At 30.1% G+C, this 13,527-nt stretch overlaps 1 pseudogene; it reads right to left on the minus strand.

The window, feature by feature from the left end:
• Positions 1-5,020: 5,020 nt before the first annotated feature.
• LOC102670448 (glycerophosphodiester phosphodiesterase GDPDL1-like) lies at positions 5,021-11,947 on the minus strand (annotated as a pseudogene).
• Between the last annotated feature and the right edge of the window lie 1,580 nt (positions 11,948-13,527).

Consider the following 13,527-nt stretch of genomic DNA (forward strand, 5'->3'; position numbering starts at 1 on the left):
TTGTTGCTTCTTCTTCTGCATTCTAAACCTATCATTTAAAAAAGAGGTTAAAAGTTTGTAGTGAGAAATTTTATAAGACTTAATTCACCACCTCCCCCCCCCTCTTAAGTTATTGAGGCCACTTGTCCAACACGTTTACTTTATTTTGGTTTCATCATATTCCATTCATGACATAATATGTGATCTCTTTATGTTCACTAATTTCAAGTACTCAAGTTATTCTTTAAATAAAATATATTATGTTAGAGGAATCTTTCAGCATCCTCATAACCTCAATTTGGATGTCTTACTTTTTAGCTCATTTTCTTAATTGATTATTTTTATCTTTGGAACCCACATGTTTAGCATGCTTCATGCATTTTTGAGACCCATTTTGCAATACTGTCCAACAGTGACATCAAATTTTATTGGAACATTAGCAGTTGATAATATCATGCAGTCACTTCTTTTGACTAAACTTTGTAAATGAATTATCTTTTGAACTTTCATTTCAAATTATTTTGTACAAGGATCAAGATAATCATAATTCATTTTAGCTAAACTAATTTTTCTAACTGCTTACTTATCCTCCTCATGTTGGGAAAACTAATTCAAAATAAAAATCGAGAAATTGAGTCATAAATAAATCTATTGTTGATGATTCAACATACGGAGATTCACACCCAACATATATTTTCAACCTCCTTTGATCTTAGTGTGTTGTGATTGAACAATTGGATTTGTATTTATAACATATGCAACACATACAAAGAAAACAAAATATTAAATTCAAAATATGAGGTTACTAATGGAAAATCAATTTCAAGAGGGGAAACTAACTATAACTTGTTGGCATGATGTGAATCAATATTATAGCATGCAAGATTGCATGTCTCACAGAAAGAATTAAAGGTTTTTATCTCTTGTGTATGTGAACATGTTTTACATGATGTTCAACATAAATTCTAATAGTTGTACAATACCCATTAAAAGCATGAGATGTAACATCATCGTCATTATCAAGACAATTCTCTTAATTTGATAATTTGAAAATGAGTTCTAACTCAGATTAATTGAGTCAACAATATCACAAACGTTTGGTTGCAAGTTGACAACAAGGAAACATGTGACCATCTAATTGATGCATCAATTAAAATCATGAAATATCTAAATAATTCACATGTGGGTGTATTGTTCCACAAATATCACCCTATATCCGTTCTAAAAATGATATGAATTAATTCCTTTTTTTTGTGATGGTTTAATTATCAACTTCCTTTGAAAACATATAATACATGAGAAATCATTGGACCGAAGAATCTTATGGCTCTTCAATTGGTATCCACGTGAAATTTCAATTTTTTTTTGCATCATAATAGACAAGGGATGACCCAACCAGTCATGTCAAACAACAAACTCATTTTTGTTTCGTAAACTTTTGGTTTACAATCATATTTTTTCAATTATACTAATAAACATGTAGTACAAATTTGACATTGACTTCTTGCCTTCTATGATTAATTATACTATTAATGAGACATACAAAATATATATCAAACTATTTCTTAAATTATTTTTCTTGATATAGTTCACCATAAAAGGCACACCATATACAATGTATACATGTTTATAAACCAATAAAATCATTCAAGAAAAAACATTGCAACCTTAATACATGTAAAAATTACTATAATCAGCCTATATGAAATCAATCATGTGCAATACACAACTTTAAAGTAATTTTACATTTCTTTTATTATACAATTAATCAAGTTCATGATAAATAGAATGAACAATGATCAATCACTAAATGCATATATATATATGTATGTATAAAGTTCAAAGTAATTTGAATCTTGATCATTGTCAAAAGCACCACATTTCATATAGTGGTATATAGAATAATTTAAGAAAATATTTTAGAAATATGCATATGAAATCCATACATAGATATATACATTATTGATTCTCTAAATTTACAAATCTTTTAAGTCAAATAATGTCTTCAAACAAAAGCAAGGATCAAATCATAATATGGGAATAACTCATAATACGGGAATAACTGTGATGACAAAATAATCCAAAAGTAATCATATAAAATATTGAAATCATACATAATCAATGTTAATTACATCTATAACAATAATGAATAAAAGTTATATACTATAAATAAACTATTCAAACAATTATTTGATAAACATACATATGTGCAACACTCATTTCAGGAAATAGAGCAATGTTAGTCAAATGAGTCATATGTGTTTTCATATAAATTTCATACATTGTTTTTCTACGAGTATACAAGAACAAATTTTAAATATTTCTTAAGTTGTTATTATGAGCACATTAAATGCATGAAAAAATAGATATTTTTTTAACATACCATCAATGACAAATTTTTTCACATAATATCAATCAACTAATGATTATGATTATTGCATATTTATAATTACAATATAACATACAGATAATATATATTTTTTATGCACACATACACATAACATATAACATGTAAATATATTCACCCACAATGATAATACTAATCAATATAAATATGACAATGAATATCATAAACAATTATTTTTGCTTCCTATTTTAAATTATTAATTAATGTGCATATAATTATTTAGAGTTCATATACTCAAGAATCATACATAATATTCTAATAATATTTATCAAATGTAATTATCTAAATCAGAACATATATTAACAAAAAAAAAATATTAATAATAACATATTATCTTATATTACATACAAGATTCAGATGAACAAGTACAAATACTATAGCTAAAACTAATCATGTTAGGATATAACGTAAAAACTTAGATAAATTAATATATGCAAATTCAGATTTTAATAAACAATAAAATATCGCATTCTTTAAGAAAAAAAAATCCTTTTTTTCTTGCATTACTTCTCATTTCTAGTGAGAAAGAATAAACTTTTTTATTCTTGTTATTCAAATGAAAAATTATTTTTTTCACTTTTTGCATTATTTTCTCACTTTTGATAAGAAAGAATTATTATTTTTATCCTCATTCTTCAAGAATGAAAATTCTCCTTTTTTTTTTTCACTTTTTGTATTATCTTCCCACTTCTGATGAGAGAAACAAAATCTTCAAAAAAAATTTGATAAGGTTTTCAAGACTTTTTACAAAAATATTTTTAAAATTTTTTTATTTGATAGTACCTTCAATAGACATGATATATGAACAATATAACTATACACATCATAACTATGAATAATATGATAAGGCAGATGCGAATATTATTTTCTCTTGCATAAGATCAAATTACAATAAAATTCACGGGCCTCAACTATTACGACATTATTTTCTCACTCAAAGTGAGAAAATATTCCTTTGTTTTCATTTTTGCATTATTTTCTCACCTTGGGTGAGAAAAATATTCTAAAAAATTCCTTTTATGATAGAGTTTTCAAGACTTTCAAATGACTAAACTCACAAATACGTAAATAGAACACAAATATTCTACCAAACACATAATATGAATAACGAAATTTGATAGAGGAAAAATCTTACATTGAAATATTAATTTAAAAGAACAATTTTCACCAATCGATTTCTTTACATGACTTTTCCTTGCAAGTTGCAATATCAATTATCGATGACTCTAGAAGAAAGATAATCGTGTTGATAACGTGTTAAATAAAATATAACTTGAAACAAAAAAGTAGAGAGAAAAGTAAAGAATGAAAAATACAAGAGTTTTAGAGAGAATGAAAATTGTATATATTCTTTCTAATAGGAGTAATCATTTATAGGTACAAAAGATAATTAGGAAAGTTACAAAATATATATATATATATATATATATATATATATATATATATATATATATATATATATAAACAAAGATTATGAAAGATATGGACAATAAAAAAAATATAATTTTTTTTAGCAATAATAACTTCAATTTGCAATAACAATCAACGTCGTTAATATTCATTACTGATGACAAAGGAAATTACATGTCATTATTTTTTGTTAGTTTTCTCTAATAAAAATTATTAATCCCAATAATTATTTACGGTATTGACAAATGAATTGGTGATTGGGTTTATAATAATAGTAATAATCACTACTGGAAAAAGAGTCTTTGACGACGGTTCTTTGGCACATTCAAAGTCAGTTTTGAACCATCTTTGAAGTCAACATTGTGGAAAGTTTTGACTTTTTACGACGGTTCTTAAAAAAATCATCTTAGAAAAACTATCATTCTAAGATAGTTTTTAGGCAAATAACAGTCTTAAAATGGTCACATCATAAGACGGTTCTCACCGAAAACTATCTTAAAATATATTTTTAAAAAGAAATTAAAAATTGAGAATACTAGGACAGTTTTCCGAAAAATATCTTAGAATGTTTATAATGTAAGATGATTTTTCAAAGAACTATCTTATAATGTTTTTATTTTTTAAAATAAATTGAGGACTATAAGACAATTTTCCCAAAAATTGTCTTAGAATGTAGACATTCTATGACAATTTTTCAAAGAACCGTTTTAGAATGTGTTTTTTAAAAAAATTAAAAATTGAGAATTCTATGATGATTTTTGGAAAATCGTCTTAAAATATCTACAATCTAAGACAGTTTTTCAAAGAACAGACTTAGAATGTTTTTTATTTTTTTAAAAAAATTGAAATAAATTTAAGATTCTAAGATGTTTTTTGATAGAATCGATGCTTTTTTAAAATAAAAAATAAATAGAAAAATAAAATCTATAGAGGAAAAAGTAGAATGTCTTTTCTGAGAATTATTTTTTATTAGGGCACCTAATAAATAAGTCAAAGAAAAGTAGCAAGACCTAAAAAAAATTGTCAAGTGGCATTGATATTTCTACATTAATAATTTAATCTATTAACTAAAACCATGCAAGGAAAAATCCTAAATGAAGAATGTAGATTACCAAAAATTTGCATTACATCCATACAAAACTATTAATTAATTTTCAATTTGCATTATATATGAACAAATCTACTACTAGCCTAGCTACTTTATAGTATAAAGAATTAGTATCATCACTGAATCATAACTTTATGTGATCTTGGTTTTGCTTTCTGTAATGCATCAAGGACGACATTGGTCACACTTAATTTTTGCTTCACTACAAGATAGACAACATTCTGATGACCAAATAAACGAAAATGGCAATAGCAAAAATCATAAAAGGAATTAATCAAGGTGAAAATTATTGTTATATTGCTGATGAACTAACCAATCATTCCTTATATATCTTAATGTGAAATTCATAAGTAGCAATCACTTGGACTTCACTTATTGTAAAGAACCAAGGTAAGTAGTCAAGAAATCAATAATTTGAAATACACATCAAATTTTCAAGGGGCTCCTAACGATGTTGCAAGAACTAAATAACAAGTAACATTCAAGTGTGTAAATTGGTTTCATTATTACAAAGTAACACTTCTGTTTTTTAACCCTCTATATATACAAGTAATATCATTTATAGTCTTCCATAAAGATATTATTATTTCCCTAACAAAATATTCATACACTTAAGTAATTTTAAATGTTAGAGTAATAGCCTGTAAAAATCAACATCTTACACATGAATAATCCTTAACAAATAAGATAGAAAGAATTCACCTCTATGTTGATCAAGATGCGAGAGCCTTCAATCAAGGACAAAAAATCAAACAAGGTTAAAAATTTTCCTTGATTTTTGGATTTTGGATTCCAAGACAATATGTAATTCTTATAAGGTTCAATATTGAGGCTGAAATAAAAAGAAAAAAATATGACAAATCTATAGAGCTCAAGCAAAAGGGTATTACATCCTTGGACATTTGAATCGGATAGTCAAGTACATCTACCCCATCTGATTTAGCTTTGTTATTATATGCAATGTCAGTACAAGTAGGATAGTCTCCATATTATCATGAAAAATATGAAAGAAGACGAAACATATCAATAAAGACAACTTAAATGTTATCTTCCCTTAAGGCATTTTATTAACTTGTTAACAACAAAGAAATGTAATAACATGATTAACATCAGAGAGCAAAAATATTATACCTTGTTTTTTGGCTTTTTTTTCCCGTGGCCGAAATAGCAATCTGCAGTAGGAGAAGAGATTTTAGAATCTAAACGGGATGATGATTGCAATTAGATACCATAAAATTTATGATATATAGTATTAGATAAAGGTAAAACTCTTAACTTATCATGTCCAAAGACATATATGATAATATTAGAAAAAGGTATTAGATTATATATACATTAATATCTCTACTTGTAATATTAGTCTTCTATACTAGCATGGATGTAATGAAAAAACATCAATTCCATAAAAATTTATTTAGGGAATACTTTATACTATTATATATTAATAGATTGTACTTGGTAACATAGTTGGGGGGTGGGGGTGGATGGGGTTAAAAGTGTAGCATTAGTTTGAAAAATAATTATCAAGCACTTATGTGTAGAAATATTTAGAGTTCTACACAAAGGAAACAAACTTACTTATGACTGTAGATGCAGTAGTTGGGAAGTCAAACAACACACCATCAACAGAGAAATCACCACCATCAATGAAGGATAGACGTTCATCCAGAGGATCATAACTGGAGTCGTAGCTAAATGGAACATCATTGACAACGTCTGATACAAAAACTTGTAGCCCTTCTCTATGAGCATTTGAGACAAGAGGGGTATGTGGTTGTAGATAAAGGTCTGAGTCTACAGGCCATATATAGCCCTTGGGAACAAGAATTCCTGAAGCAAATGTCTTGATCTGTGTGAGATTTTTCAAGAGTTCACCATAAGTTTGATTGGTTGTAGGTTCAATCTTAATCTGCTCTAGAATTTTGAAGATGAAGCTAGTTGGTCCATAATTAAAGTTTGATTTTACTCTTCTTAAGAAATCCACATCAAGTGATGGGATGTAATAGATAGATACACTTTTAGTTGAGAGAGATAGTAGAAAATTTTCTACACTCAATTTCTGTTGCTTGAAGAATGAAGCATGTTGTATTGTATTTTAAAATGGAAGGAAAATGATGAGTAAACAACAGAGATTAAAGTTAGACCCCAAATGCATAAATTCAAGACCTTCCTTGAAATAAATAATGCATTCCGGTACAAGGACAAGAAATAAATATTGTTTCATTTACCTGAACATTTAACCACAGGCCTGTAGTTGGTGATTTTATTGATTTAGCTACATGTTCAACAGCAAGAATGTGAAGCTTGTTCCATCCAACTTTTCATTCCAACAGTACACTCCCTGAAGAACTGTTTTAGTAACAAGAAAATTATCCGTGATTACAAGCACATAACAAATCAAATAGTGGAACAAGTTTCCCATTTCTGAGATAATCAAAGACAAGCAATAAGAACTGGTTTGATGAATATGACATCAATTTAGTCTGAAAATTGACGCCACCAATCAATTTGGTCCCTAAAATTTACATTCAATTTGGTTCTTAACATTATCAACTCAATCACTTGGTCCTTGAATTTAACAACCATTAGTCAATTTGGTTCTTGATGTTAGGAACCAAATTTACTAACAATTACCATAATTAAAAACTAAATTGCTTTTTCGTAATGCCAAGAACAAAAGGCATGGATAATTGTTAAGGTCAAGAGTTAAATTTCCTTTTCCATAATGTCTAGGACCAAATAGACCCACTATGCAGAAAAACTAAATTGATGTTTTCCTCCTAAATCCATACTTAAGTAATCAATGTCATCACAAATCCCAGTTTCCTATATATCTTTAGATAAATATCTTATTTATTTGATAAAAAAATGACTATACACTGATACTAGTAATTAAAATAATTTAACACAATCACAAATGACTATATATGATAATTTTATTAACTTTAATAATAATTACAATAAAATTTATGACAAAAGATATTTGTGATAGATGTTATAACATGAATGCCTCTAAATTATTTTCATCTTCCTTGAGAAGAAACCCAGACTCAACAATAGCACTCTCATACTCTTTATCAACAATTAACACCTTCACTATAAGAAGCTTAGCCTGCAAAAAATAATGCATACAGAGTTAACATGTTGGTTCCACACACCAAATACCAGCCCAAACCCAATGCTTAGTCATTCACTTTAAGACTATATAGTGTAATTAGAGGGACACAAAACATAAAAGATATTTATAGAACTATAAGAGCATACAAGAGTTACCTTATTGCAAGCTGAAGAAAAAACAAGAACAACTTTATCAATATATTCCAAAGATTTTGAGAAGTTGCCCAAATCATATAGGGAGTGAGTTGTTTCTAGAGCACTTTGAGCTTGCAATAGTTGAGAAAGCTCCTTTTTTGCAGCTGAATCTCCAGGTTTTAACTCCATAAAATTTTTGTAGCTCCTCTCAGATTGCTCATATCTACATTAGCCAAAAAGCACTTGAATGATATAACTTCCCAATTAGGAATTTGAGAGACTTGGGATGAAGGGGAAGATGAGAGATGGGATGTGACAAAATGAAAGAGTCATATGACACTACTACAAAATGATGATTCAACATCGCATCATCTACATCAGTTATTGAAAAACCGTTGTAGTTAAACATGCAGTGGCATTTTTGAAATTAAAAGTATGTTAAATTTTATAAAACCGCCTTTGATGTGTATGTTACAAAGGCGGTTTTATAAAAACCGTCTTTGTTCATAAGCAGACTATAACGGGTTTTTAAATCATCCGTCTTTTAAGTCATGCAATTTTGAATTCAATTGTATTTTCACTTTCGAAGCTCAGTACTATGCATTGTTGAACATACATGTGCTTTTTCAGCAAGACCTATGCAGTGCCATAAGCTTCGTCGTCACCTCCTTCACTCCATTGTGACCTCGAAAGTGTGCTGCAAGCTCCGTCGTGGTTTGACACTCCCAAGGTTTCGATACCTAGTGTATTCTCCTTTACTCCATCGTGGCCTGTATTGTTTCCAACTGCCTCCGACCTTCTTTTAGTAAGTACCAATATTTGATTCATGCATGCTCCTAAATTTAATTTCTTGTCCATTCGTGTTCCCTTATTTCGGTGTTTATCACATTATGAATTTGTGTTTGTTTAAACCCTAAATCTACTCAGTAGAAATTCCTTTTGGGTATGGAAATAGGTTTCAGAATGGTCGCCATGACGAGTGATTTGTCTTTGAGTTGAAGCTTTCAAAAAGTGAAGAAACTCTATCACGAAAGTGCATTGCTTTTCAGGAGGTAGAGGAATACCATTTTCCTATATTTAATTGTTTCTGCATCAAGCAATTTAATGGTCAATTTGCTTTAAGAATTTGATAAATTGTTATGAAGATTGAGTTTTTATATCTCAATTTTATACTTTTCTCATTATGTCTTATTTGGTGAAGAAAGGAAAAGGATTAAAGGAATTATCAGGTTTGTATTGTAAAAGAAAATGAATCTGTTTGATTTAAATATTGAAGCTTCTATGCTTTTCCTATCTTATTTTATTAACATGTTTGTTTGGTGTATTCTTATTAAATTTCCTTTTTGGATGCATATGTTTTGATTATCTCTTGTTGATTATTTTGATAGCCTTGTGAAGTTGCTTGCTATAGTCGTGTCGAAGACGGAGAAGTATACTTTGACGATCGAAGTATACTTTGCCGATCATAGTTTGGTAAGCTGTTTGAGATCCTTAATTATTTGGTTTCTTTTTGTTTGGTTCTCTTTGCAATGGGTTGTTGTGATATTATGCTCATTTAAGTAGTTCATTTTTCATGAACATTTACAGAGTTTTTAAGCACCATATTACTGAGGATGTTGGAGCTGATTTGAATGAAGGTTATGATACATACATTCCTAAAAAAGGTATGTAATTTGTCTATAATCTAATCTTATGGGTTAAACTCATCGTGAAGTAGGACATTACTTACTTTAAGGTCTCTGTATTATCCTCAACCTAGAATCTTGATGAAGATCCAGAAGTCCTCGCGCAATTCCACAAATAATGTTGAAGCCCTTAGGCCAATCTAGAACTTTCCCTTTTGCATGATCTGCTAAATTAACAATATTGCTAACTCAATCCCAGGAAACATAAAAGTAATCGGATAAAAAAGACAAAAAAGGGTAATGTGAAGGAGAAAATAGAGGAGGGAAATTCTATAAAAAAAATGGAAATTAAATTGCATAAGATGTGAAGAAATCATAACCAAAGATAAAGGATTTTAGGCTTTTGTTAGGCATGCATTCATATATAACCATCTTCTCCTCTCCTTCAATGCAACGACCAAGAAACTTGACTAGGTTTTGATTCTGAATTTTGGCAATCAATATGACTTCATTCTTAAATTCATTATAGCCTTGTCCAGAACTTTGTGAGAGCCTCTTCACAGCAATTTCATGTCCATCGTCTAGGGTACCCTATAATTTATCACACATGCAAACTTATAAATATAGTTAATAAGATAAATTCCAAGTTTTTATGTTCATCAGAGTAGTATGCTGCATAATTACCATGTATACAACCCCAAATCCACCTTCTCCCAGCTTATTGTTAATTGAGAACCCATCAGTAGCTTTGACAATTGTAGCAAGGTCAACTAAAGGAAGCTCAAGGTCTTTTTTCACATTTTCTTCATTGTTCTCTACCATCAAGTTGTTACCTATTTCACATGCTTAAAAGACATAATAAGATGCCATTAAATTACAGCACTGACACATTAACATAATTTTTTCTTTAAAGGTGTTTGAGGGTGAAACTTTAAGGGATCCAAAATTTCTAATTAAAAGTTCATAGTTTCAATCTATAAATATATAACTCTAAACATTTGTGCTAATTTAATAAATGTCTACAATCTTCATATTACATCACACTAACTTTGTTTTTGTCTTTAAAAAGTACCATTAGTTTTTATAAGCTTATGTTGTGTACTTTTACTTTCTCAAGTCTCAACTACTATGTCCTTTAGCTTGTGTTTGTGTCCTTCTATGCTATATTATGCAGTAAAAAAATTTGAGAGATTTTTCTTACAGTAAAACATTCTATACTTCATAATATGGTTTTGAAGTTCTAAGGGGACATTTTATTTTCCTGTGGTGGTTTGCATCTTTTGCAAGTATCAGATGACACTCCTTGATGGGGTTGGGAGTGTTTGGTTCTGTTCTGGTTTTTGCACTCTTATTCAAGAATTTGGCATCTCAGTAGCCAAATACTGATGAGTTCTTTGTGTCTGAGTTCTTGAAGAATATGATGGGTTTAGCATCTTCCCAAGGCTACAACTTCTCTGCTTCCATCTGTTCATGGAAAGGGGTTTCTTGTGATGCCAATAGAGAACATGTTGTTGACTTAGTCTTTTCTGGTATGGACCTCTCTAGCATTACACCTGATAACACCATAGGCAAGCTGGGAAAACTGTAATGTTTGGATCTTAGCCACAACAAAATCACTGACTTGCCTTTAGATTTTTGGAGTTTGAGCACTGTCAAGAGCCTTAACCTCTCCTCCAATCAGATTTCTGGCTCATTGACTAACAACATTGGAAACTTTGGTTTGCTAGAAAGCATTGACTTGTCTAGCAACAATTTCTCAGAGGAAATTCCTGAAGCTATTAGCTTATTGCTGAGTCTAAGAGTCCTCAAACTTGACCAAAATAGGTTTGCACACAACATACCTTCTAGGATTCTCAAGTGCCAGTCCTTGATTTGTGCAACTTCATACTTTAATTGAGCATTATTGTGACAAGAAGCTTCTTTTATGGTTAGATTCCATTGCAGGCGTAAATTTTTTTCCTCAAGCTCAATTTTACTACACTTGCAGTCCTCCAACTCTGATGTAACTTTCTCAGTTGTTGAGATTCTTCGATTGTAAGATACATTCTTAGCTTTTAGCTCATCACACTCTAAGGATAGCATCTGATATGAAGCTTTCAATCTTCTGAATTCAAATTCTGATTCATACAGTGATCTCTTGAGGATAAAGATTTCATCTTGAAGCATTTTTGTTTTTTGAAGTTGGACTTCTAGCTCATAAATTTCTTCTGTTGCTTTTAGCCTCTCAAGTTCAAAAGGCTTTCAGTTCCTCCTTGAGCCCTCTAACTCTGCCCTTCAATTTCTCTTCATTTAATTTGACATTTCCAACAAAGCAACTACTTTTTCATGATTAACCATCAGAGTTTCTTGGTTTGCCCTAGAAGCAGCTAGCTCTTCAGCATAATTTTGCACCATGACTTCATATTCTGCTCCAAGATTATCAAGCTCGGTGTTGTATAGCCTTGCTTTCTCCTGTTCTTCTTGAAGAGCATATTCAAGCATGGCTTTATCAGCACACAAATCATAGACCTCAAGTACAATATTAGAAGCCATCCTCTTGTGTCTATCGCAGATGCCAGATATCTAATCTCTTAGATGTTCAACCTCCTTCTCTAAGTTACCTGCTTCAGCTGTTTTTTTCCAAATACATGTGTGTTAAAAAATTCTCTTCCATAGTGAACCTTTCATCTAGCTTTCTGCTTTCCTCAAGGGCATCTAGGTCTACATCTATGGTTTTTTCTTTCAAAGCAATATCTTTCAAAATTGAAGTAAATTTGCATTCCAATTCTTCAACTAGTTTCAACATACCACAAAATACAATTTGTGATTCCCCCAGTTTAGAATCCAATACTGTACATTCGCGATGTAACTCCAAGTTTTGCATTCTTAACTCATCATTTGTCGTTTGAAAAGTTTTACATTCTTCAATCAAATTTCCATTTGTAGCTTGTAATTTCTAGTTGGCTACTCTTAGAAAGCTGCACTCTTCTTGAACTTATATCCATTTTTTCTGCATGCTCTCCCACTTTCTTTTCAACTCAACCTTTTGTGACTCGTTTAATGCTTCCATTCTCCTGATCTCAGCTTGGAGATTTTTTACAACATTTTCATAATTCTCTAGTGCTAAATGAGTTGACTCCTTTTCTTCAATCAAATGCCTCATTTCAGCTTCAAAGCCAAGCATTCTTTCAAACAACTGTACATTTTCTACTTTTAGTCCAAACAAAGCATTGTCTTCATCATCAGAACTTTCAAATGATAAATTCCTCACAACATCTTTGCTCATTAGATTCTGGGAATCCTTTTTCAAATCATGAAACTTCATGTCATCTGGAAAATCAATTGAACAATTTGAAGAAATTTTCGAATGTAGATAAGCAGCTTCAGTTTCCAGTTCTAGCTTGGAATACCTTGGACATGATTTCTCCTTCCTATCACATTGTCAGATATGAGCTTGTTGGTCTCTTCAGATTCAACCTGTTGTTGATCTTTAGTTGGTGGCGGAAAATCAAATATTAATTTTGCATTTACATTTCTCAATGCAGGATATATTTTCCTTTAGACTGCAATCTCTTACTTCATTCTGAAATGCATTATTAGCTCTAATTCTTCTCCCGTCCAACTCATCTTGAGAATTAATGTCATACTTAAAGGAACTAGCTTTTGTTTCAAGTGACTTCTTCAAGAGGATAATGTTACACATGATTGCCGTAGTCAATTCCTTCAAATCTATTTTACCTGCATCTTTTGAGAGCTCTGATATATTG

The sequence above is a fragment of the Glycine max genome, chromosome 14, assembly GCF_000004515.6.
Source record: "Glycine max cultivar Williams 82 chromosome 14, Glycine_max_v4.0, whole genome shotgun sequence".
NCBI lineage: Eukaryota > Viridiplantae > Streptophyta > Magnoliopsida > Fabales > Fabaceae > Glycine > Glycine max.